Source organism: Diabrotica virgifera, chromosome 2, assembly GCF_917563875.1.
Source record: "Diabrotica virgifera virgifera chromosome 2, PGI_DIABVI_V3a".
In the NCBI taxonomy this organism is placed as follows: Eukaryota; Metazoa; Arthropoda; class Insecta; order Coleoptera; family Chrysomelidae; genus Diabrotica; species Diabrotica virgifera.
In genome coordinates this window covers 25490177-25512676 of record NC_065444.1, presented here as the reverse complement: position 1 = coordinate 25512676, position 22500 = coordinate 25490177, and the positions used below count along the sequence as shown (strand labels likewise).

Below are 22500 nucleotides of genomic sequence, written 5' to 3'. Positions count from 1 at the left end.
ACATTAATCAAAATAAGTGTGACTTTTCATTTTTAACTTCAAATATCTCGAAAACTAATGACTTTATCGTTACGAATGAAAAGTATATTATTTGCATAGAAAGTATTGGAGAATCTAAAAATTATGCTAAAATAGCAGTTTCATCAGTGGCGTAGAATTTTGAAAGGGTCAACCATTCACTTTCCCCTGTCGTACGCCTCTGGTAGTAGCCAGAAACGATTATTTAACATAATTTAGTAGGGTGTACAGTGCCTACACTTCCTGCCAAGTATCACACGGATATGTCAAATTATTTTAAAGTATTCTTTTTTTAATAGTTTATTCTTTATTTAAAACTCTAAGAACTATGTGTGCGCGGTACTATAAAACTATTTGACATATCCTTATGGTACTTGTCAGAAAGTGTAGGTACTGTACACCCTACTAAATTATGTTAAATAATCGTTTGTGGTTAATACCAGAGGCGTACGACAGGGAAAAGTGAATGGTTGACCCTTCCCAAATTCTACGCCACTGATGAAAATGCTATTTTAGCATAATTTTTAGATTCTCCAATACTTTCTATGCAAATAATATACTCTTCATTCGTAACGATAAAGTCATTAGTTTTCGAGATATTTGAAGTTAAAAATGAAAAGGCACACATATTTTGATTAATGTATTATGCTCCTTCGTTTTTAGCTTCAAATATCTCGAAAACTAATGGCTTTATCGTTACGAATGGAGAGTATGTTATTTATATAGAAAGTATTGGAGAATCAAAAAATTGCACTAAAATAGAAATTCCGCCAGAGGCGTAGAATTTGGGAAGGGTCAACCATTCACGTTCCTTCGTCGTACGCCTCTGGTAGTAGCCAGAAACGTTTGTTTAACATAATTTAGTAGGGTGTACAGTACCAGCACCACTTATTACAATTTCGTGGAGCTGTCCCATGCCTGTCAGGAAATATTCAAAAATAAATAAAATTGAAGTTTAACTTTGACACCCTGTATTTCGGTTATTATCAACTTCTGTACTAAGGTAACTTAGCTTAAATCAACCTATTTTTACCTCAGAAGGTAAAGCTATGACCCATTCTTTACCAAAGACCCTGTATACGTTGAGTCCGCGAGTCTTTACCCGTGCGTCATCACTTAAAGCATACGAAATAAGTCGGAAATCTATTTCACGCAACAACAACTGACGGAAAGAGGCTACTGTTCCGATTACGGGTTTTATTATAAAATTTGACGTTATCAAATATATAGAATGTCAAATGTAAGTTTTGCTTCAAAATTTTTGCGCAGAATTACAGCTACATTTGAAGTAGCTTAATAAATTCTTTTATTATTTTTGATTAATAAATAAATAAACAATCTATAAAAAAATCCAATAACATATTTTATTTTTGTTATTTTATTCACTTTGACGGAAATCTAAACACAGTCATTTCTTTACTGTGTAAATGACGTTAGCTTTGTATGTTTTAAATATTAATTGCCTAAATATAATTATTTACCTTAAAATTTCAAAGCCCAATATAAAATTAGTTGTGAAAACAACTGTTTGTGTAATATAAAGAAACTTCAAAACGCAAAAATTCGACAAAAACCGCAAAAAGTTCAACTGACTGACAGCCACAAAATTAAACAAATCAGAAACGTCAAACAAATTGTGCTTAAAATATGAAAACATACCGAATCGTCTTTTTTTGTACCTATCTCTTTTCAATGCACTGAGTCTAGATGGTTCATAAAAATAACATGTGTTGTTACTTAATAACAAACGGCAGCTGGTTTGTCATGAGTTTCATGCATGGAAGAAAATGATGCTAGATAAGAAGTATGTGTTTTATCTCGCCAGGTATTAATGACGCACGGGTAAAGACTCGCGGACTCAACTGTACCTACGTTTGCCTTTTAATCTCTTCTCCGTCTCTTCTACTTTTCCGAATAGACGGAATGTCTCCTACCTTTCGTCTCCTTTATTCGTCGTCTATATAGGACGGTCGTTATAAGGCAAGGGCCTTATAAAATTGTAAAAGGTAGAGATTAAGGATGTTATCAGAAAGTGGTTCCACGAGAATTTTTCCACGAGATTTATTATTTAGATTTGGGACTTCTCGTTTCTTTTGTTTAATAGATGTCGATAGAGCGTCCAATATACGCGTATTATTTTATAATTCTACTTAAATAGACAGCTTGGTTTCGTAACGATTCATAGGTGTTCATGTAACCCCACTGAGGATGTCTGGAGAGACAGAAACGTACGTATGGGGATGGTGGATCATCTTTGAACCGAAATGAAACATAAGCTATCTTTTAATTTCTTCTTTTTCTTCCTTTTTGTATGTTGGCTTTAAAGCCTGTTTCTTCTTCAATATTAGCCTCCTAAATTGTTTAAGTTATCGCACCATCTTTTCCTTGGTCTGCCAATACTTCTTCGTCCATTTGGTGACTTATGCCGTGCTATTCGTACTATCCTATCCTCTGCCATTCTACTAATGTGTTCGTTCCCCTCCTGTTTCCGTTTTGTCACTCATCCATTTATGTCTTCTACATTGCATGATCTTCTTATGTTTTCGCTTCTCTCCCTATCCAACAGACTTTTCCCCTGATATTCGTCGGAGTATTTTCATCTCTGTTGTTTCTAGTAGTCGTCTCGTTTTAGATGTGTCAGGTCTTGTCTCCCCCGTATATGTTAATATAGGTCTAATTGCTGCTTTATAGATTATTGCTTTTGTGTCTTGTCTTAGGTGTTTGTTCTTCCAGATTGTGTCATTAAAAGAGATCCCGCTGCTTTACTTGCTTTTAAGCTTTGTTGTCGTACTTCCTCTTCAACATCTCCGTAACTGGTTATATCTATTCCCAGATATCTAAACCTTGCTTCCTGCTTTATTATTTTACCATCAATTTTAATTTTACATCGTAGTGGGTATTTAGATGTTGTCATGCTTTTGTTTTTTTTTTTCTGCTTCTTTTAATTTTAAACAGGTAATACAGTATTTTCACGTATACTCTTCCATACAACTTCGAAAACTCTAACAGTAAGTTCTGGTTATCCTAGAGACCGGCAGTTCACCCTGTCAAACCTCCCTATATAAGATACTATAACGCGAAGTTTTCAATTCGGTCAACCTGACTAAATTGAAAAATTGACCAAATCCCATCTTAAAGTTTAGGAAGCAACCCACCAATTCCGTATGTCAAACATTTATTTTGGTCCAAGGGTATGGGTTTAGGACGACCGACCGTGCGTCTAACGGTGTATATTTTATATGCGAGAAAATTCAAATTTTTAGGTTAGGACTCATCCACAATACCTTCAGATGTGATATTTGACCTTAGGTGCATCAAGCACTACTTGTCGATGCCCCTCAAACGCGTGCTAAGTGATCAAAATCGGTTAAACCGTTTAGAAGTTATCGAGCTCCAAAATTATAAACTACTAAACCATTATCGCCGAAATAGTTTAGGGTTACGACGCTAAACTTGTGATAGGGCAATCAAAGTTCATTTGCCAGTCATCCCAATATATTTTTCAATTTATTCTGAAAAGAAAAAATCTATTGTACGTTCGATGGACACAAAAAAATATACTGAAAAATAAAATTGGGATGGTTGGGATATGAACTCGGATTACCCGATTAAAAGTTGCGCGTTGTAAGCACTAGAATATTTCGCTAATAATGGTTTGGTCAGTTTGGTGGTTTATAATGCTTAACGTGTAATCGAGAAACATTACATTTAATTTCATACATAATACATTTAATTTATAAAAAACTTTGGAAGAACTCCTGATACAAGAATAAAAAACCGCCAAAGGCGGTAAAGATGAGTGGCGCATACAATATTCCAGCTACAAAAGAGCTGGATAGTCTAGTCGCAACATCGAGGGTCCCGTGGGCAATTCTAGCCCGCCGTGATTTGATGGTGGTTTTATAGGTTTTTTGGGTCGCTGGTCGCTGAATCCAATGGAAGTGGTCTGGGAGCCCAAATGTAGTGCGATTAATTGTTATTAACAAATTATGGTAAAATTAGGTATTTTTCAGGTATTATTAGAAGCTCCGTAAAGAAATTGATAGTGTTAAGCTCTTCTGTGGTGTACCTATTTTTGGTCGCTGAATGGAATGCGACTAGTCGCGATTACTCAAAATATGTTCTTATTTTGTTAACAACAAAATAGTTGTTTATTCGCCGAAAAGCTCGAAATAATGCGCTATTTACAGCAAGTTTGTAGTCTTTTTCATAATATTTTTATACGCTAAATCGATTGTCACTAGTCGTGATAGCTTAAACCACGTTCCGACTTGTTATTAATAAATTATTGCAAAAATAACGGTCTATAGTACCTACGTTTACTCACGGTTTTTGCACTAAATTTTAAAAAACCACTTGAATTTACATGAAATTTAGCATACACGTAGCTAACATTGAAGCGTTTTACCTGTCTGCTCTAATGGGATCAAGGAAAGAACTAACCATAAAAATACTGGGGGGTAGAAATGGGGCTAGTAGAAGGAACAGACACGCAAACCTTCATGCGAACGGCAGCTCATTTTTTGTGCGGTGGCAGGTCGTAGATTCGTTGGGAGGGGTAGGAGGGTTTAAAGAAGACTAAACTACATAACCAAATAAGCAAAGGATACTTACACAGACCAGAGGACTTTCCTACTATTTAAACAAATTGGGACGCCGTTTGAAAAATCCTCAAACTCTCATATCGAGTACTTACTGGAAAGCAACTGGGGGGACATTCATCGTAGATTCCTCGTTGGGGTTAAATTGGGCTACAAATTATCATCATATGGCTTCTATGCCATATCATTTTCTTCTGTTCTAAAACTTAATTCACTTGTATTAGTTATCTGGTTAATAATTTTTTTAAGAAAGAGGTTACAAAAATAAAGATGTGTACATTTCATAATGTTTATTTAAACCTTTATACCTTTTTATTTTTATTTTGAGAATAAACACATTCTCAAACAAGAAATGAATAATAATAACAAAATACATGATTTTACAATTTTTAACCTTATTTATTTTTAGCAGTGTACCAAAACAAAAATTTGACATGGCTGTCAAAAGTCACTGCCATTTTACTTTACATAAAAATTTCCGAGAATCCATGTTGAAAACAAAATATTTAATTATGTAAAACCTTTACCAAATTAATATCCACTTTTGAATTATTTAAAATAAACATTATCCATACCTCGTTAAAACAAAAATCCATGTCACATGTCACATTTGGAACTTCAAAATTTTCCATTCGAGATTGGGGGAGGGAAGACATTCAAATCCAAATCATTACAAAACTGGAAACAGGATAAAATTGATACCAAATCAAATATCATCTTCAATACAGGAATGTTACTATAACATCATAAAACAGGAACCAGGAACCACGCACTTCTTTTTTTTACCGCCGGCAAACCAAACTGCATAACAATAGTGTTTCACAAGAATATATCCATGTAAAATGTTGTGAAACTATTGTAATAATATTCCTTGACATGTTATAAATCCATCAGTTCTTCTACCACAAGAAGAAAACATTTTTGCCGGCAAAGTGCGACTTTCTACGAGTCTGTTAGTTGAGTTCCACACAAAAAGATGTTTACTCTTCAGACATGTTTTTGGAACTAATCTTATTTTCGGTCGCGTGCCTAACCTTTAGAAGATTCCGATCAAAAAAGCCGATCATTCTTTCGGTTTGACATTTGACCAATCGGCGGAGAGAACTCAACGATCTTTCAAAACTCAGACCAATGATATCATAGGGTTTTTAGCGCTCAAAACTTAAAGGAAAAATACCAAACCTTTTAGAGGATTCCTTCTAGAATAATGAATGTTTTCAAAATAACTATCTACGTAGTTAGTAAATGCTACACAAATAAATAGGAAATTTCCTACCGTTTACAATGTTGTGAAATACTTTGAAATATTTCGAACAGGAGCGGCTTAGGAAATTTTAAAGATATATAAACTCGCCAAAATATTAGAAAAATATATATTTTTCTTGGGATAGGATATAAAATTAACGGATATTTTTTTATAAAACATTGTAGTAGAAATCCATCTGCTACAACATGTCAAACAAAACAAGTTATATTGTGCCGATGTGTGCTTTTACCCTGGGGATGGGTTTCACCCCTTTTCGGGGGTGAAAAAAACCTTTAAAATAAGTCTGGAATTGAATAAACTGATTAATTCTAAGCAACTTTTGTTCTATACACTTTTTCACTAGGCCAGTACTTTTCGAGTTACATATTTGCGAGTGAATATGTTCATTTTTCAACAAAAAAACCACGTTTTTGGTGGTTTTATAAGCACTTTCGAACTGATGAAACTTACAGATCATATAAATACAACATAAGTAAAGGAACTTGTGAAGCGGTAACGATTAATTTCATTTGAGATGCTAATTAGGGGTGATTTTCAAGTTTTTTTTCCAAAAAAAGGGGCCAACTTTATTTCGAGCTTAACTTGCTTACTTTTGATACTAAATACTTTTTCAAAAAACAAGAATAAAGTTTTGCTTACAAGCTTTAAAAAGGTTGTAATGAGTTTTCCTCAAAAATGCTTCATTTTTTGGTTATTTTATGTTGAAATATTCGATTGGGAATTTCACAAATATGAACCTGTTGTTCATTAGCTACAACTCCGCTTCTACTGGGTCTACGGACCTCACACTTACATTATTTTCTTCACTTTTTCATAGTCTATATTTTCGCTTAGACAATTTTTTTGAAAACATACTTACTTTTTGAGTTATTTGCGAAAAATCGTCTAAAAACGTGGGTTTTTGTTGAAAAATGAACATATTCACTCGCAAATAACTCGAAAAGTATTGACTAAGTGAAAAAATTGTATAGAACAAAAGTTGCTAAGAATCAATCAGTATATCCACTTCCGCACTTATTTTGAAGGTTTCTTTTTTCACCCCCGGAAAGGGGTGAAACTCACCCCCAGGATAATGGCACACATCGGCACAATATCACTTGTTTTGTTTGACATGTTAGCTACGTGCATGCCAAATTTCATGTCAATCCAAGGGGGTTTTTAAAATTTAGAGCAAAAACCGCGAGTAAACGTACTATAATTCGTTATTTTTGCAATAATTTATTAATAACATAGTCGGAGCAGTGTTTAAGCTATCACGAGTAGTGGCAATCGATTTAGTGTATAAAAATACTATGAAAAAGAGTACAAACTTGCTGTAGATAGCGCATTATTTCGAGCTTATCTGCGAATAAACAATTATTTTGTTATTAACAAAATAAAAACATATTTTGAGTAATCGCGACTAGTCACATTCGATTCAGCGATCAAAATACACCAGAGAAGACCTTAACACTATCAACTTATTTACAGGGCTTGTAATAATTCCTGAAAAATACCAAATTTTACCATAATTTGTTAATAACAATTAAACGCACCATATTTGGGCTTCCAGACCACTTGAAAAGAGCCTCAAACCCTCAAACTGCAAACTTTATCAACGGTATTCTTTTGTGGCGCATTCTACTTCAAATTTAGCATACTACTTTTATAATTTTATTTTCCATCAAAACGAAAATACATTTTCGCGCCACGTAATATTCATATCAGCTGTAGCTGGAATATTGTGTGCGTCACTAACATTTTTGCCGCGTTTAGCGGTTTTTTATTCTTGTATTCTACATTACTTATTAGGCAATCTAGATCAATTTGTAAATTTTAAGTTACAATAAAGCGGTTACAAATAATTACAGAATACCTAATGATGAAATAACAGAATATATCAATCTAAAAAATGATTGAAAAGCAAAAAAGTTTCTTTGAAAAATAACAAATGGCGATAACGAAAAAAGCGTAACATCTAGGTTTACATAGAACGCTGAGCCGACTTGGATCTTCCCAGCTTGACGCTTGTAGTTGATGCGACGCCCGCTGCGATCGCCTGTCTACACTTTGTTTTTGGCCGTCGAGGAGCACGAAGCACATGTCAAAACCAGCCACGGAACACACTTTTTTCTTTCTTCTTGCCAATTTATTTGTGTACCTGCGAACTTTGATAAACAACTAATTTAGAAAATTGAAATTGAAACTTTTCAAGAACACTTGCATGAAATTAATGGAAAGATGACATATGTCAAGTTTTTTAGGAAAGTAAATATTTTAAATTGATTACATTATAATAGTCCAGGATCCAAAGCTTTTCACCTCGCAATTTTTACAGAATGGATCAATTTGCTTGAAAATTTAAGAATAACTAGTGGATAGTCCATGGATCAAAATCTATATGATGCCGACAGGCGCTTTTACCATGGGGGTGGTTGTCACCCCATCTCGGGGGTGGAAATTTTTTATTATATTTTGACCGTAAAAGTTAATAAAAACATTCATTCTAAGCAAAAAATGTTCTATACATTTTTTTGATAAAATTAATGGTTTTTGATTTATTCGCTATCGAAAGTGTTAGTTTTATATCTAAAAAATCAATGTTTTTCGATGTAGTCCTGTCGCCAGGGGGGGTTTAACGGCCTTCTTAATTCAGATGGACTTACTCAAGTTTTTGTATGTATTTTGGCCCGTAGAACACGAATTTTTTGAGTAACAGTCGATCCGGATGTCGATAAGATTGTTATAAACAAATAAGTTGAGGAATTACATAACAGCGACTTCTCGCAAAGCAAAACATTTTTTTGTATTTTTTGGGTCATTCTAACCAAAAAATGTTCCTACAAGTTTTTTCGTAGGATGCATAGTTTTCGAGATAAACGCGGTTAAACTTTCAAAAAAATCGAAAAATTGCAATTTTTGAACCCGAATAACCTTTGAATAAGAAATAAAATAGCAATTCTGCTTACCGCCTTTAAAAGTTTGAGTCAAATTATATCTGTTTTGAATATTTGCATTGCTAAAAATTTATTTTTTGATTGTTAAAAAAAGCTATAAACATATAGTGTTTCCCGTGCCTAATACATGCGTTTTAATGCATGCTGCGTAGAAATAGTCACGCTTGCACTTTTACCTCTTCTACCTACTCGTTCGATTTTAAATGAGAAATCATTAAAAACATCACTCAAGCACTAGGTGTTTATAGCTTTTTTTAACAATAAAATATTAAATTTTTAGCAATACAAATAATTAAAACCGATATAATTTGACTTGAACTTTCAAATGCGGTAAGCAGAATTGCTATTTTATTTTTTAATCAAAAGTTATTCGGGTTCAAAAATTGCAATTTTTCGATTTTTTGAAAGTTCAACCGCGTTTATCTCGAAAACTATGCATCCTACGAAAAAATTTGTAGGAACATTTTTTGGTTAGAATGGCCCAAAAAATACAAAAACATGTTTTGTTTTGCGAGAAATCGCTGTTATGTGATTCCTCAACTTCTTGGTTTATAACAATCTTATCGACATCCGGATCAACTGTTACCCAAAAAATTCGTGTTCTACAGGTCAAAATACATAAAAGAAACTTGGGTAAGTCCATCTGAATACAGGAAGCCCTTGTACCCCCCCCCCCTGGCGACATCGACAGGACTAATGGTAAAATTTTATATACTCATAATTAATTTATACTCATTAATTTTTTTATACTCATTTACGATTCACTCAATTTTTGCGGTAGAACAAATTTTATCAAACCAAGTTCTTGGGAATTAAATTACCTACAATTTCATACTTAAACATTTTTTCGTATCTCTGATGCTAATCTTTCTATTCGGAAGAAAATGGCATTTTTTACCAAATTGCAAACATTCGTTATTCGTTTTATACTTCAGTTTTTTAAAAACTAATCATTCTAAGCCAGTCAAACCTCTAGAATCTATTAATAATACATAAATAAAGAAGATTAAATAAGGCCAATGGCTAAAACACGACTAACTTACATTATTACGCTTCCAATTGAATTTCTCCTTTTTTTTCCAAAAAAAAATATATTGATTTTTTAATCGTAACTTTTTTATTTTTTGAAAAGAAATTTTGTAGGTTTTACAAGATCTATAAGGCTATTAATATTAAATCCTTTTAAAATTCTCAGTCACAAAAAGTGGTGGCATTGAAAGGGTCGGTAAAGGTGATTTTTGCATGATATTACAAGTTTTAAATGTCAATAGCTCACTTAATTTTTGCCGTAAAAAATTTTTTTCAAACGAAGTTCTTGGGAATTAAATAGGCTACAATTTCATATTTAAATATTTTTTCGTATCTAAGATGCTAATCTTTCTTGAAGAAAACGGCATTTTTTACCAAACTACGAAAACTCGTTATTCGCTTTTAACTCCATTTTCTTTAAAAGCTAATCATTATAAGCCGATCAAACTTCTAGAATCTATTAACAATATATAAATCAAGAAAATCAAATCAGGGACCGTTCAAGTATTACGTAATGCAGGTTGGGGGGGGGGGGTCAAAAATCTTCAAAAATTGCGTTACGTAATAGTTAAACGCCCATTACAGTGCGTTACGTAGGGGGGAGGGGGGTCAAAAATCTTCAAAAATCGTGTTACGTAATACTTGAACGCTCCCAAGGTCAATGACAAATTTTAGTTAGGGTGGTGATTGGGGGTTGCTTACGATCACTGTTTTCAGCAAAAAAGTGTCATAGACCTGACATTATTTTCATTATAAATCACTTAATTTTTTTAGCTAGAGATTTTTTTATTTCTAGAAATACATATTTTTAAATACTTTAAATTAGTTTCAACCAGATATCCTCGAAAAAGGCATAGTTTTCCCGTCCTTTGACTTTGAAACTACAATATTTAGTATTTGACGAAGAAGAGCCAATATATAATAAAGTATAGCTCGATTACTATTGGTCTTAACGAAAACAAAAAAAAAACGGTTTTGTTTATTTTTTCCAAAGGTACATTTTTGTTAAGTAAAGTTGTTTTGATAAAACGAAAACTTTTTGAGTTATTAGCAGAAAACTGATTAAAAACATAGATTTTTTCGATATAAAACTAACACTTTCGATAGCGAATAAAAACTATTAATTTTATCAAAAAAATGCATAAAACGTTTTTTGCTTATAATGAATGTTTTTACCAACTCTTACGGTCAAAATATAGGTAATAAAAATTTTCACCCCCGAGATGGGGTGGCAACCACTCCCATGGTAAAAGCGCGTTTTGGCTTGATCTAGATTTTGATCCTTGCACTATCCACTACTTATACTCAAATTTTCAAGCAAATCGATTTATTCTGTAAAAATGGCGAGGTTTTGTCCTATTTTAAGCTTCATTACTTGGACTATACAGACTGTCCCAAGATGTACGCAAGATTTCAATTTAATAGAAAAGTTTTTATTGAATTATAAAGTACATAGGATAGAGTTATGTATCGTCACGCAAATGTCCTCCACGGTTTACTAGCACAAACGCAGTCTTTTATGCAAAATTTCCATGACCTTCATGCCCATTTCGCATAAATATGGCCGAATTTCGTTGATGCAGTGTTGAGTTTCCTCCTTCAATACAACGGAGAGCGGGGGTTGTAGGATTTGTGACAAAGACCTTTAATTTCAAATAACCCCATAAAAAGAAATCCAATAGTGTTAAGTCACACGATTTAGGGGGCCAATTCTAATTAGCGAAACGAACGGAACGAGTAACGAGCAGCAAATGTATCATGTAGTAATTAAATTGTTTTAGGGGCTGTATGGCATGTGGTACCGTCTTTAAAACCACATACGTTTATATCAGTGGTTTTCAATGTTTTTGAGTCATGTACCACCAAATTATTTTAAAATTATTCTTGGTACCACCTAACTGAAATACCCACGGAGCTTAGTAATCTAACTAACTGCAAGTATGTTGGATTTTGGCTGTGTTTTTGCGTTTTGTGTACCACCCCAAATGATATGTACCACCAGTGGTACATGTACCAAAGATTGAGAACCTCTGGTTTACATCAATCTCATCAAATTGCAGTAGGAACTCTCTTATCAGTTGCGACATCGTATTATCGTATACCAGTACTAACAGGTACCTCTTGACCAGCTCCATTTTCAAAGAATACTGGTCCAGGGATGATATCGTTATTATTTTGTTATTAATACCTTTCTTCAATATTTACTCGTATATAAGGAGTATTTAATAATGATATTCCTCTGTAGTTGTTGCAATCCGTTCTATCGCCTTTTTTATGAATTGGTAGTACTAGTTAAGCCTTCTGCCAGTTAATTGGTAATAATAATATGTTCTTTTCTCCATACGGCATAAATATCTTTAGTAAAAACTCTGTTGCATTTTGTGCCATTTCCTTTATTATTTCACTAGTTATTCTGTCATACCCTGGTGCTTTTCCGTTTTTCATTTGCGCAACAGCTTCTTGTAGCTCATCTATTCTTTGGTTGAATAGGTTGTTTTCTTCTTGAAAGCAGTGCGTTTGTAGCATATCTTGCCAATATTCTCTCCATCTGTTCATTATTTAATTTTCTTCTGTGAAAATTTCGCCAGTTTTATTTTTTTTTATGTTTTTATGTCTTAAATTGTTACTTTTTTCATTGATTTTAAAACTCCGTATAACGGTTTCCGATTCTTATTACTGTTTGTTTCCATCTCTTCTCCAAATTCTGTCCATTTGTATTTTTTTGCTTCTATAACAAGTTCTTTTACTAATCTTCTGTATTTTTTATATTCTTCATAGTTTTCTGGTGTTTTATTTTGTTAGTAGGTATATTTTCCAAGCAATTTTCTTTCTTTTAATTATTGTTTTATTCCTTCATTCCACAATAGACCTTGCTTTCTTATATTGCTCTTCGTACTTTTTAATAAATATAACTTCTAAATATTCCTTATAATTTCTGATAAACTGACGTTGATATTATCCCTATGTTTAAAAAAACCATCGACTGGTGTTAGTTGGCCGCGGCATTTTATTTGATGTTCGTTCACCTTACAATCTATTTCCTGATAAGCGAATGCAATCGCCTGGAAAAATATCTGAAACACTGTTATATCAGAACCATAACCATAACAGTAAGTTTCCCACAATAAATTTATTTTTATCATTCTTGACCATAAATCACGATAGTAAATTTTCAATTTCTTTCTGTAGTTCTATAGTAGGAGTTCATCGGTAATTATGACAAGGTTGAATACCTGAGTGTATCAATAAAATATTTTGATGACGACTTTAGCTCTTTAGCGCAATATTATTTTGAAATTAAATGACCAACTGCACTTAATCTTTCACGTTATTAAGGAAGCCTTCTTCCTGTTTAAGTTTTAAATCAACTGAAAAAGGTATATTAATTTAATATACAGGGTGATTGATTATTGGGGTAAAGCTCAATAGATCCGCTATAGTAATAGATAGCAATAAAAGTTAATTACAAAAATTGTAGACAGCTTTGAGATTCATATTTACAAAATTAGTTAGGATGTATAGGGTGTTCGATAACCTAGTGGCAGACCAAACTTATGTTTTTCTAAATGGAACAAAATGTATTTTATTTTATATTCAAAATCTCCTTCCCCAAACTGTCCCATCACAAAAATATAAAGTTTTGTTATACCGGGTGTCCACTTATATTTTCCCTTATTTTAACTGCCTATAACTTCTAAACGGCTATAGATAGAAATATGCGGTTTTCGCTGAAATATTTTATTTTAGTAAAAGTTTTGTCTGAATGGATTGAATTTTTTATATCGCTTTCAAATACGAAATAAAAATGGCGGATTTTTGAAAAAAACGTTGTTGACTTTTTTTAATGGAACACCCTGTATATTTTTTTGTAAGTTGAAAGAAAGGTCATTTACCTATACAGCGATATAAAGTTTTTCAAAATCGGTTGTCAAATCACTGAGTAATTAATTTTTAAAATGAGAGGTGCAACGTGGATATCACATATTTTAGGCAATCCAAACCACGTGACCTCTGGTTGGCACACAAACTAACAAAGAGGTTATGTTTGTATCTATTTTTCAATGATTTTTCATTGTTTATCGTCGTATTTTGGATTCATTTGGATTTCGTTTCCTGTTTTTGTTAACTTTATAAACTTTACCACAATGCAAACTGATTATTTAAGGAAATTATTATTGGAAACTCCAGATGTTGCGAGAATGGTAGGCGAAACAATTTTTATTTACTGTTCATTAAGTTCATTTTGCCCCGATATTTATCCATAATGATGAATTTTGCAAGCAATAACATTATTTCTTTTATTGTTTTAGATATTTATTGAAGCTGAAAATAATTGGGGATTTAGATCCATACGCAATTCAGTCAGAATTGGATTTTACAGTAAAGTGCAGTCCATCAAGTTACTATTATAGATATTTATACATATCTGGTGGAGTCTGACAGTTGCTACTCTAAGCAACAGATGAAAGCATACAAAAGTCAAAAGCCTTCAGGCACATAAATATTTTACAGCTGGATTTGTTTTGAATGGAGTAAAAATTGTTAATGATTTCCTGATTTCCATATTATTGTCGGAAAGGTATGCCTTTATTTTATTTATTCACCATTAAGAAATATATGGATAACAGTATTAGTGTCTTTTGGATAAATTGGTTTTAAATATTAGATTTATTTACGTTTATATATATGTATGAAACCAGACATATCGTCGTCCTAATCTGTAAACTGCGAACTCCATAATTCTCTGAAAATGATTTATTACTGCCATGTATTTGAATTACTGTCATGATTGTTCTAAAATTATATTATATAAATGTCTGATTTTAAATAAAATATTCTCAATCATTGTAAAGAACGCAAATACTCTAATAAAAATAAATTTTTGTAGTTGAAGAATTTCCAAAAAAATAAAATATTTTTGTTAGGTGAAGCATTTCCAAAAATCTAATGCTAAACGACTAAATGCTTGGGTGGGGTGATAGCCAGTTCTGATGACATAGCAAATTCACATTGTATGCGTATGGCCGGTAATAGTGAAGTCTGCAGCCATATTGCAGCAATCCTATTTTTAGCTTAGTATGCTCAGGGCAAGATAGACGAAGAAGAACCCAATGTATGTACATATGTTACAGCTACATGGTTTGGAGATAGCAACATATGCATTCTCTGATGAAAAACTAATGAGTTTTGAAACTGTTCGGTCAGAGTGGTTGTTGTGCTCACTAAACGAATTGAAATATAAGATGGCTTTGGCATTGTGTTGCAGTGACATGAAAATGGTTATTCATTTTTAATTATAATGTACTTCTTCATCATGAGTAATTATGTATTGGTCTTTTAAATGTGTATTTATTTTTGTAATTAGTATCAACTTGTAATGATAATATACATTTATCGTTTAAGGTATGACTATGTTTTGACTCTAAAATAAATGTTTTAAAAATCGAATTCTGCCTCTTTCTGTTAGTAACTACCCATGGATATCACAAATTGTGCTTACTGATAGGTTTGTTCGTAGAACGATCAGCAACTCTTGCCAACCATCAGACACATGCGCATTCGTAGTCTATGAATGCTAACTATTAACTGCACAACGCTAACTGTTAACTGCTCATGCATCTGATGGTTGGCAGCAGTTGCTAATCGTTTGTGTCGTACTATGAACAAACCTATTAGGTCTGGATCCCGTGTACCAAAAAAATTGATTAATAGCAAGCTGAAAATTTGTTAATAGCTTAACGGTGTCCAGTTGGACAAACTTTGATGTATTGTGACACTGGAACAGGGGTAGTTTTAATTGTGAAACAGTTTGGAAACTCAGATTTGGAACATCAGATTACAAAAACATCCCATATATTTTGTCGGACAGAACATCCAATTTATGTGTTATCCTTTCATTAAATTCTCATGCAAAAATCAGACTGCTATTACTAACCAACATGATTCCTGTAGATTGACATGGTCATAAAATGCCCAGTTGGTGATTTTTTCACCAGTCTGGTTTTTGCATGAGAGTTTAATGAATTGGTAGCAAATCAATTGGAAGTTTTATCTGACAAATTACATAAACATTTTCGTAGTTTGACGTTCCAAATTTTTAACCTGTTCCACAGTTAAAACTTCCAGTGTTCCTGTACATCAAAGTTTGTCGGACTAGACGCCATTAAGCTATTAATAAATTTTCAGCTTGCTATTAATCAACTTTTTTTTGGTACGCGGGATCCAGGTCTATATGGAATAAATAAATAACAAAACAAATTCCCTGTCAAAACTGCATTTATTTTGAATAGAATGAAAAACAAAATAATATTGTTTTAACAAAATAGGGGATAAATGTTAAAATTTAGTATTAATAAAGTTTGTCACATTGGCCTAAAAATGAATGTCACTAGTTACGTTAGTGTCACATATAAATAATTGTAATAATATTAATAAAAACCATAATTCCTAGCATGAGTGCGTCCTGTTATTTGACAATTTAGTTAGGTGAGGAAACATAAATAAGTTTCTAATAGGGCTTTTCATCGATTGTCATTTGTTTCGAGCTTCTGTCAGATGTATAATCCGTGTATAATATTACTATACACGGATTATACGACATATGACAGAAGCTCAAAACAAATGACTGTGAATGAAAAGCCCTATAGAGGGAACACGAAAAAAATTAACATTATCCGATCAGCTCGACTTCCACAGTTCACTACTATACAGATTACAGGCATGTTTTCAGCACTTAAAATCACTACAAACGAAAAGTTTATAAAATAATCAATCTAATGAATGTCTTTAAATACTATATTAAGCTCAAAATCACGACAAAAAACAAATTAAAATTAACATTATTCTGAACAGTTGGACTTCCACAGTTCACTACTATACAAATCACAGGCATGTTGTCAGCACTTAGAGATGCATCAAGTCAAACTAGTTTGATTTTACTCAACAAACTTGACTTGACTTGAAAATCAAACTTTTTTTATAAAAAAGTTTGACTTGACTTGATTTCGATATCTTTAGGTTTGACTTGAATTCAAACATCTTCAAACAGTTTGAAAAGTTTGAATATTACGCAACGTGTTTATTTTCAATTTTAAATGAGGCCGCCTACGCCTATATTTGTTAAGTGACGGATCAAGGGGGAGGGGGGAGGGGTAGGGGAAATTCCCCCCTCTCCCAACAAGGTCAAAAAAATTTTTTTTGACAAATTGCAATAAACATAGAAATGTATTGGCTGATACGATATTTAAACCGCAGACAGACAAATAAAACCCAATAAACGCGCCAGTTAGGATAATTATTAAGAAAGGAAATTCCCCCCTCTCCCAACAAGGTCAAAAAAATTTTTTTTGACAAATTGCAATAAACATAGAAATGTATTGGCTGATACGATATTTAAACCGCAGACAGACAAATAAAACCCAATAAACGCGCCAGTTAGGATAATTATTAAGAAAGCTTAATGCATATTTACACATTAATTTTTTTGAAATTTAAACCCAACATTTGTAGCCTGTATTCGAAAAAAAATTAAATTGTAGATATAAAACCATATTTATAGACCTGGATCCCGCGTACCAAAAAAAGTTGATTAATAGCAAGCTGAAAATTTGTTAATAGCTTAACGGTGTCTAGTCAGACAAACTTTGATGTATGGGAACACTGGAACAGAAGAAGTTTTAATTGTGGAAAAGGTTAAAAATTTGGAACGTCAGACTACGTAAACGTTTCATGTATTTTGTCGGACAGAACTTCCAATTAATTTGTTACCATTTCATTAAACTCTCATGCAAAAATCAGACTGGTGTTTATCACCAACTGGGCATTTTAATGAGTGGAACACGAAGAACATGTCAAATGACAGGAATCATGTTGGTTAGTAATAGCAGTCTGATTTTTGCATGAGAATTTAATGAAAGGGTACAAATCAATTGGATGTTCTGACCGACAAAATACACGTGACGTTTTCGTAATCTGACGTTATAAATTTTTAAACTTTTCCACAATTAAAACTTCCCCTGTTTCAGTGTTCCCGTGCATCAAAGTTTGTCCGACTAGACACCGTTAAGCTATTAACAAATTTTCAGCTTGCTATTAATCAACTTTTTTTTGGTACGCGGGATCCAGGTCTAATAGCCCTATGGTTAGTTTTGAATTTTAAAGAAATACCAACGAATATACAGTAATACTAACTTTTGTATTGTGGTATTTTTAATAGTACATATTTTCGAGTGAACTAGCAGCTTGGTACCACATGTTTTTTTGAACTGGCCCTAAGATAAATAAATGCCTTTTTTAATAAAGGAAAGTCATAAAAATTCCAAATAATTTTATTTTGAGCTGTCCATTGAAAAACCAAATAGTCTTATTTTATTGTAACCCTTAAGGCATAGGCGTAACATGTCGATTATCAAAATGTTTAATGTGTTTTAAATGTATTAATTTTTTTTTAAATCCCAAGAAAACTAATAAGAATTTTAAAAACAATTTAAACGCAGCATGAAAGATTACATTATTTCTGAGGGACGAACATCCCTGAAAACTTCTATAATGTTTATTTTAATAAATTACGGGGTGAACATAAAAAGGAAAATTTAGTGTTATTATTAATTGCAAATATTTCATTCAAAAGAAACTTTTTATTTATTCTATGAGACTTTCGGCCCTCGGTAATAACGCAATCTTTCATTCTGCGTTTAAATTTTTCAAAAATACTTATTAGTTTTCTCAGGATTCGAAAAAAAATAATATCTACATTTAAAAGTATTAAATTAAAACACATTGAAAATTTTGACTTTTATGTGGCACACATTGTATTATTAATTTTCTTATCTTAATTGGCAACTAACATGTCAATCTCGACAAAAAAGTATATTTACTAAATAAATTATTTTTCAAACTCTTTCAAACTAGTTTGACAAACAGTTTGAATTTTCAAACCTGTAGGATTGACCAGTTTGACTTGACTTGAATTATTTGTCAGAAGGATTGACTTGAGTTGGACTTGAAATTAAGTCAAACTCAAGTCAAGTTCAAACATTCAAGTCAAACTTGTGCAACTCTATCAGCACTCAAAAACGTAAAGTTTATAAAATAATTAATCTAATGAATGTCTTTAAATACTATATTAAGCTCAAAATCACGACAAAAAACAAATTAAAATTAACATTATTCTGATCAGTTGGACTTGCACAGTTCACTACTATACAAGTGACAGGCATGTTGTCAGCACTCAAAATCACCAAGAACGTAAAGTTTATAAAATAATTAATCTAATGAATGTCTTTAAATACTATATTAGCTCAAAATCAGGACAAAAAACAAATTAAAATTAACATTATCCCGATCAGTTGGACTTCCACAGTTCACTAATATACAAGTCACAGGCATGTTGTCAGCACTCAAAATCACCAAAAACGTAAAGTTTATAAAATAGTTAATCTAATGAATGTCTTTAAATACTATACTACCTCAAAATCACGACAAAAAACAAATAAGAAAAATCAATAATTACATTGAGTTTAGGTTAAGAACAGTTTTGTGTGCCAACCAAAGATCACGTGATTTAACTTTGACAGGTCGATGGATTCCCTAATACCTAAATAACAACTAAGCAAATTGATATTAGGTTATGTGATTTTCACATTGCATCTCTCATTTTAAAAATTAATTTCTCAGTCATTTGACAACCGATTTTAAAAAGTTTTATATCGCTGGTTAGGTTAATGACCGTTTTTTCAAGTTTTTAGGTAAATGTCTATTTTCTATATCGCTTTTAAATAAAAAATGAAAAAAAAACGTTGTTGACTTTTTTTATTAAAACACCCAGTCCATTTTTTTGTAACTTGAAAAAACGGTCATTTACCTATCCAGCGATATAAAAATTTTTAAAATCGGTTGTGAAATGACTGACCAATAAATTTTTAAAATGAGAGATGCAATCTGGAAATGACTTAACACAATATTACTTAGTTATGTTATTTAGGCTACGGCTCCACGGGCGAGAAATTGACGCTAGCAGTAGCAGTAAAATGAAGAGTGATAAATGAAACCAACAGCGATAATACTGGGCGGCTCCACGATGCTGTAAAATTGTCGCTCAAGATCGGTAAAAGACGCGTCGTCAAGGTCATGTCGCAGATGGATAGGTCCATACCTATTTTTACAGTAATTTACAGGGGCGGAGGTAAATTGAGTCCCATAAATATATCTAAATTAAGAAGGGTCAAAATATTTAGATGGTCGAATTGAATCCCGGGCATCGTAATCCTTCTAATTACCTTTTAATAGCTTTTAATTTGTAACATGTTAGTCAGTTGAATAGTGTCGAAACTGTCAACCACCATTATGTTTGTCTTAGGTTTATTGATTTTCAGACCAACTTTATTGTTTTCCTACTCAACTCTTCGCAGAAGATCAAACATTTCTTACTCATTTGCTGCTATAAGTGTAGTGTCATCAGCAAATCTTAAATTGGAGATTTTCCTACCAGTTACTGTTACTCCACCGGGCCATCCTTCTAAAACCATCCTTATGACATGTTCACCATAAATGTTAAATAAGTCAGGTGACAACACGCATTCTTGTCTAACACCTCTCTCTGTCTTAAATTGGTTTGAGAACTTTTGATCTAGTCGTACTGTCGCTATATTAGACTGGTACAGATTTCTAATAAGTGTCACCAGGTGCATTGGTGCGCCCATTTCTATTAAAATTGACCACAGATTTATCCAGCTTACACAATCAAATGCCTTTTGGTAGTCAACGAAACATAATATAATCATAGGTACTTGAAATTCTTTAGACTTTTCAATGAGTTGTCTCAGGTTCAGGATTTGTTCCCGTACCTTTACCCTTTACAAACTCCGCTTGTTCCTGAGGTATTTGGTAATGTAGATAGGTTTTTAATCTGTTTTTGATGATATGCAACAAGATTTTACTAGCATGTGTTATTAGTGACAGTGTGCGGTAGTTTTCACATCTGGTTGTAGTTCCTTTTTTGTGTAGTGGGATATAAATTGAGGTACACCAATCAGATGGCCATTTTCCTGAATTCCAAACAGCGACACAGATGGAATGGATTATATATGTAATCCTTTGTCACCTAGTAACTGTAGTATTTCACATGGTATTGAATCAATGACTGGGGATTTATTTCTCTTTAGTGATTTAATTGCATCTTTGACTTCAGCGAGTAAGACAGTAGGTTCTCTAGGGTAGTCAGAAGGCCACTGATTTTCTGCTGATACGTTATATATAAATACTAGCTCGTTATTTTTAGCTCGCCACAGTAGTTATGTATAGCTCGCCACAGTAGTTTCGCCATGTTTCCAATATTTCATCAGCATCGGTCTTTAAATTACCTTCCTTATCTATTACAGACCACGTTTGAGGTTTAAATTCTCTGGTAAGGAGTTTTATCTTCTGGAATAAGTCCCTCGGTTCATTTCGACAGCCGTGTTCCTCTATCTCTCTGCATATTTGAGAGATGTAATCAGCTTTATCTTTGCGGCACTGTTTTTTGATTTCTCTCGATAACGCTCTGTATTCATCGTTCACCGTAGGAATATACCTAATTCTTTAAATAAAATACACTATTGAATAAAACTAACCAATTTGAACGCATAAAAAGTGATCAATGCCTTTTTGATTATCTATAAAGGTTACGCAACAGAATTTTATGTCTTTTATGTTTTTTCAGATTGATGAATAGGCGCAAACTTCTGATTTTAAGACTTCCCGACAGAACTATAAACTTTTATGACCAAAAAAAGGGTACAAAAAAACCGTTGTTATTACATTTGCAGTACATATATGAAAAAAGTGACGACTACAAAAGACGCCGACGGGATTGGAAGTCGAAAGTTTTACGATTATTACTTATTTTCGTTCGGTATTTCTGAAGACTTGAAAATTTTTTGGTACATTATCGGAGACGCGAAGGCTTTTATTGAAAAAGAAAATTTTCAATTAAACCATGAGTAGTACGTAAATATAATTTATAATTCGTCAAAGATAGAAAAACTTAATAGAAAATTAGCAACACATTCCTTAGTTGACACGTCGTCGCAAAGCTGATGTTGCTTTTCAGTCATAAAGCTTTTGTGGTCAGTCATATAAATTTACTAACAAAAAAATTGTATGTTGTTATATATAGGTACTGTTATGTTACATGTGTGTATGTGCATGTATGTTAAGTATTAATTATAAAGCTTGCAAATCCATTACAGTTGATTTTTAGGTCCGTAAAGTTGGCTTGTCCACTTTTATATAACAATAAAATTTTCATGCCATAATTTAGTGCTCATTTAGTGCTAATTTTGTACCGCAGTCCCGAATATTGTGCTCTTTATTTATTTAAAAAAGCAGGTGGACAAGCCAGCTTAACGTTAAGCTGGCTTGTCCACCTGCTTTTTTAAATAAATAAAGAGCACAAAATTCGGGACTGCGGTACAAAATTAGCACTAAATGAGCACTAAATTATGGCATGAAAATTTTATTGTTATATAAAAGTGGACAAGCCAACTTTACGGACCTTTGATTTTTGTTGGTCTATGTTCTATCTATACTCTATACCAGGGGTCACCAATTAGCGGACCGCGGTCCGCATCCGGACCGTGAGCTAGTTTTGTGCGGACCGTCAATAAACTTT

The 22500-nt window shown here is 32.7% G+C and overlaps 1 long non-coding RNA gene across 1 annotated transcript; it reads left to right on the top strand.

Moving 5' to 3' along the window:
* The first annotated feature begins 14331 nt into the window (after nucleotides 1-14331).
* LOC126879988 (uncharacterized) lies at nucleotides 14332-15299 on the top strand. The gene is made up of 2 exons (XR_007696366.1): nucleotides 14332-14430; nucleotides 14777-15299. It is a non-coding gene; the product is annotated as an uncharacterized LOC126879988 (long non-coding RNA).
* The last annotated feature ends 7201 nt before the right edge of the window (nucleotides 15300-22500 follow it).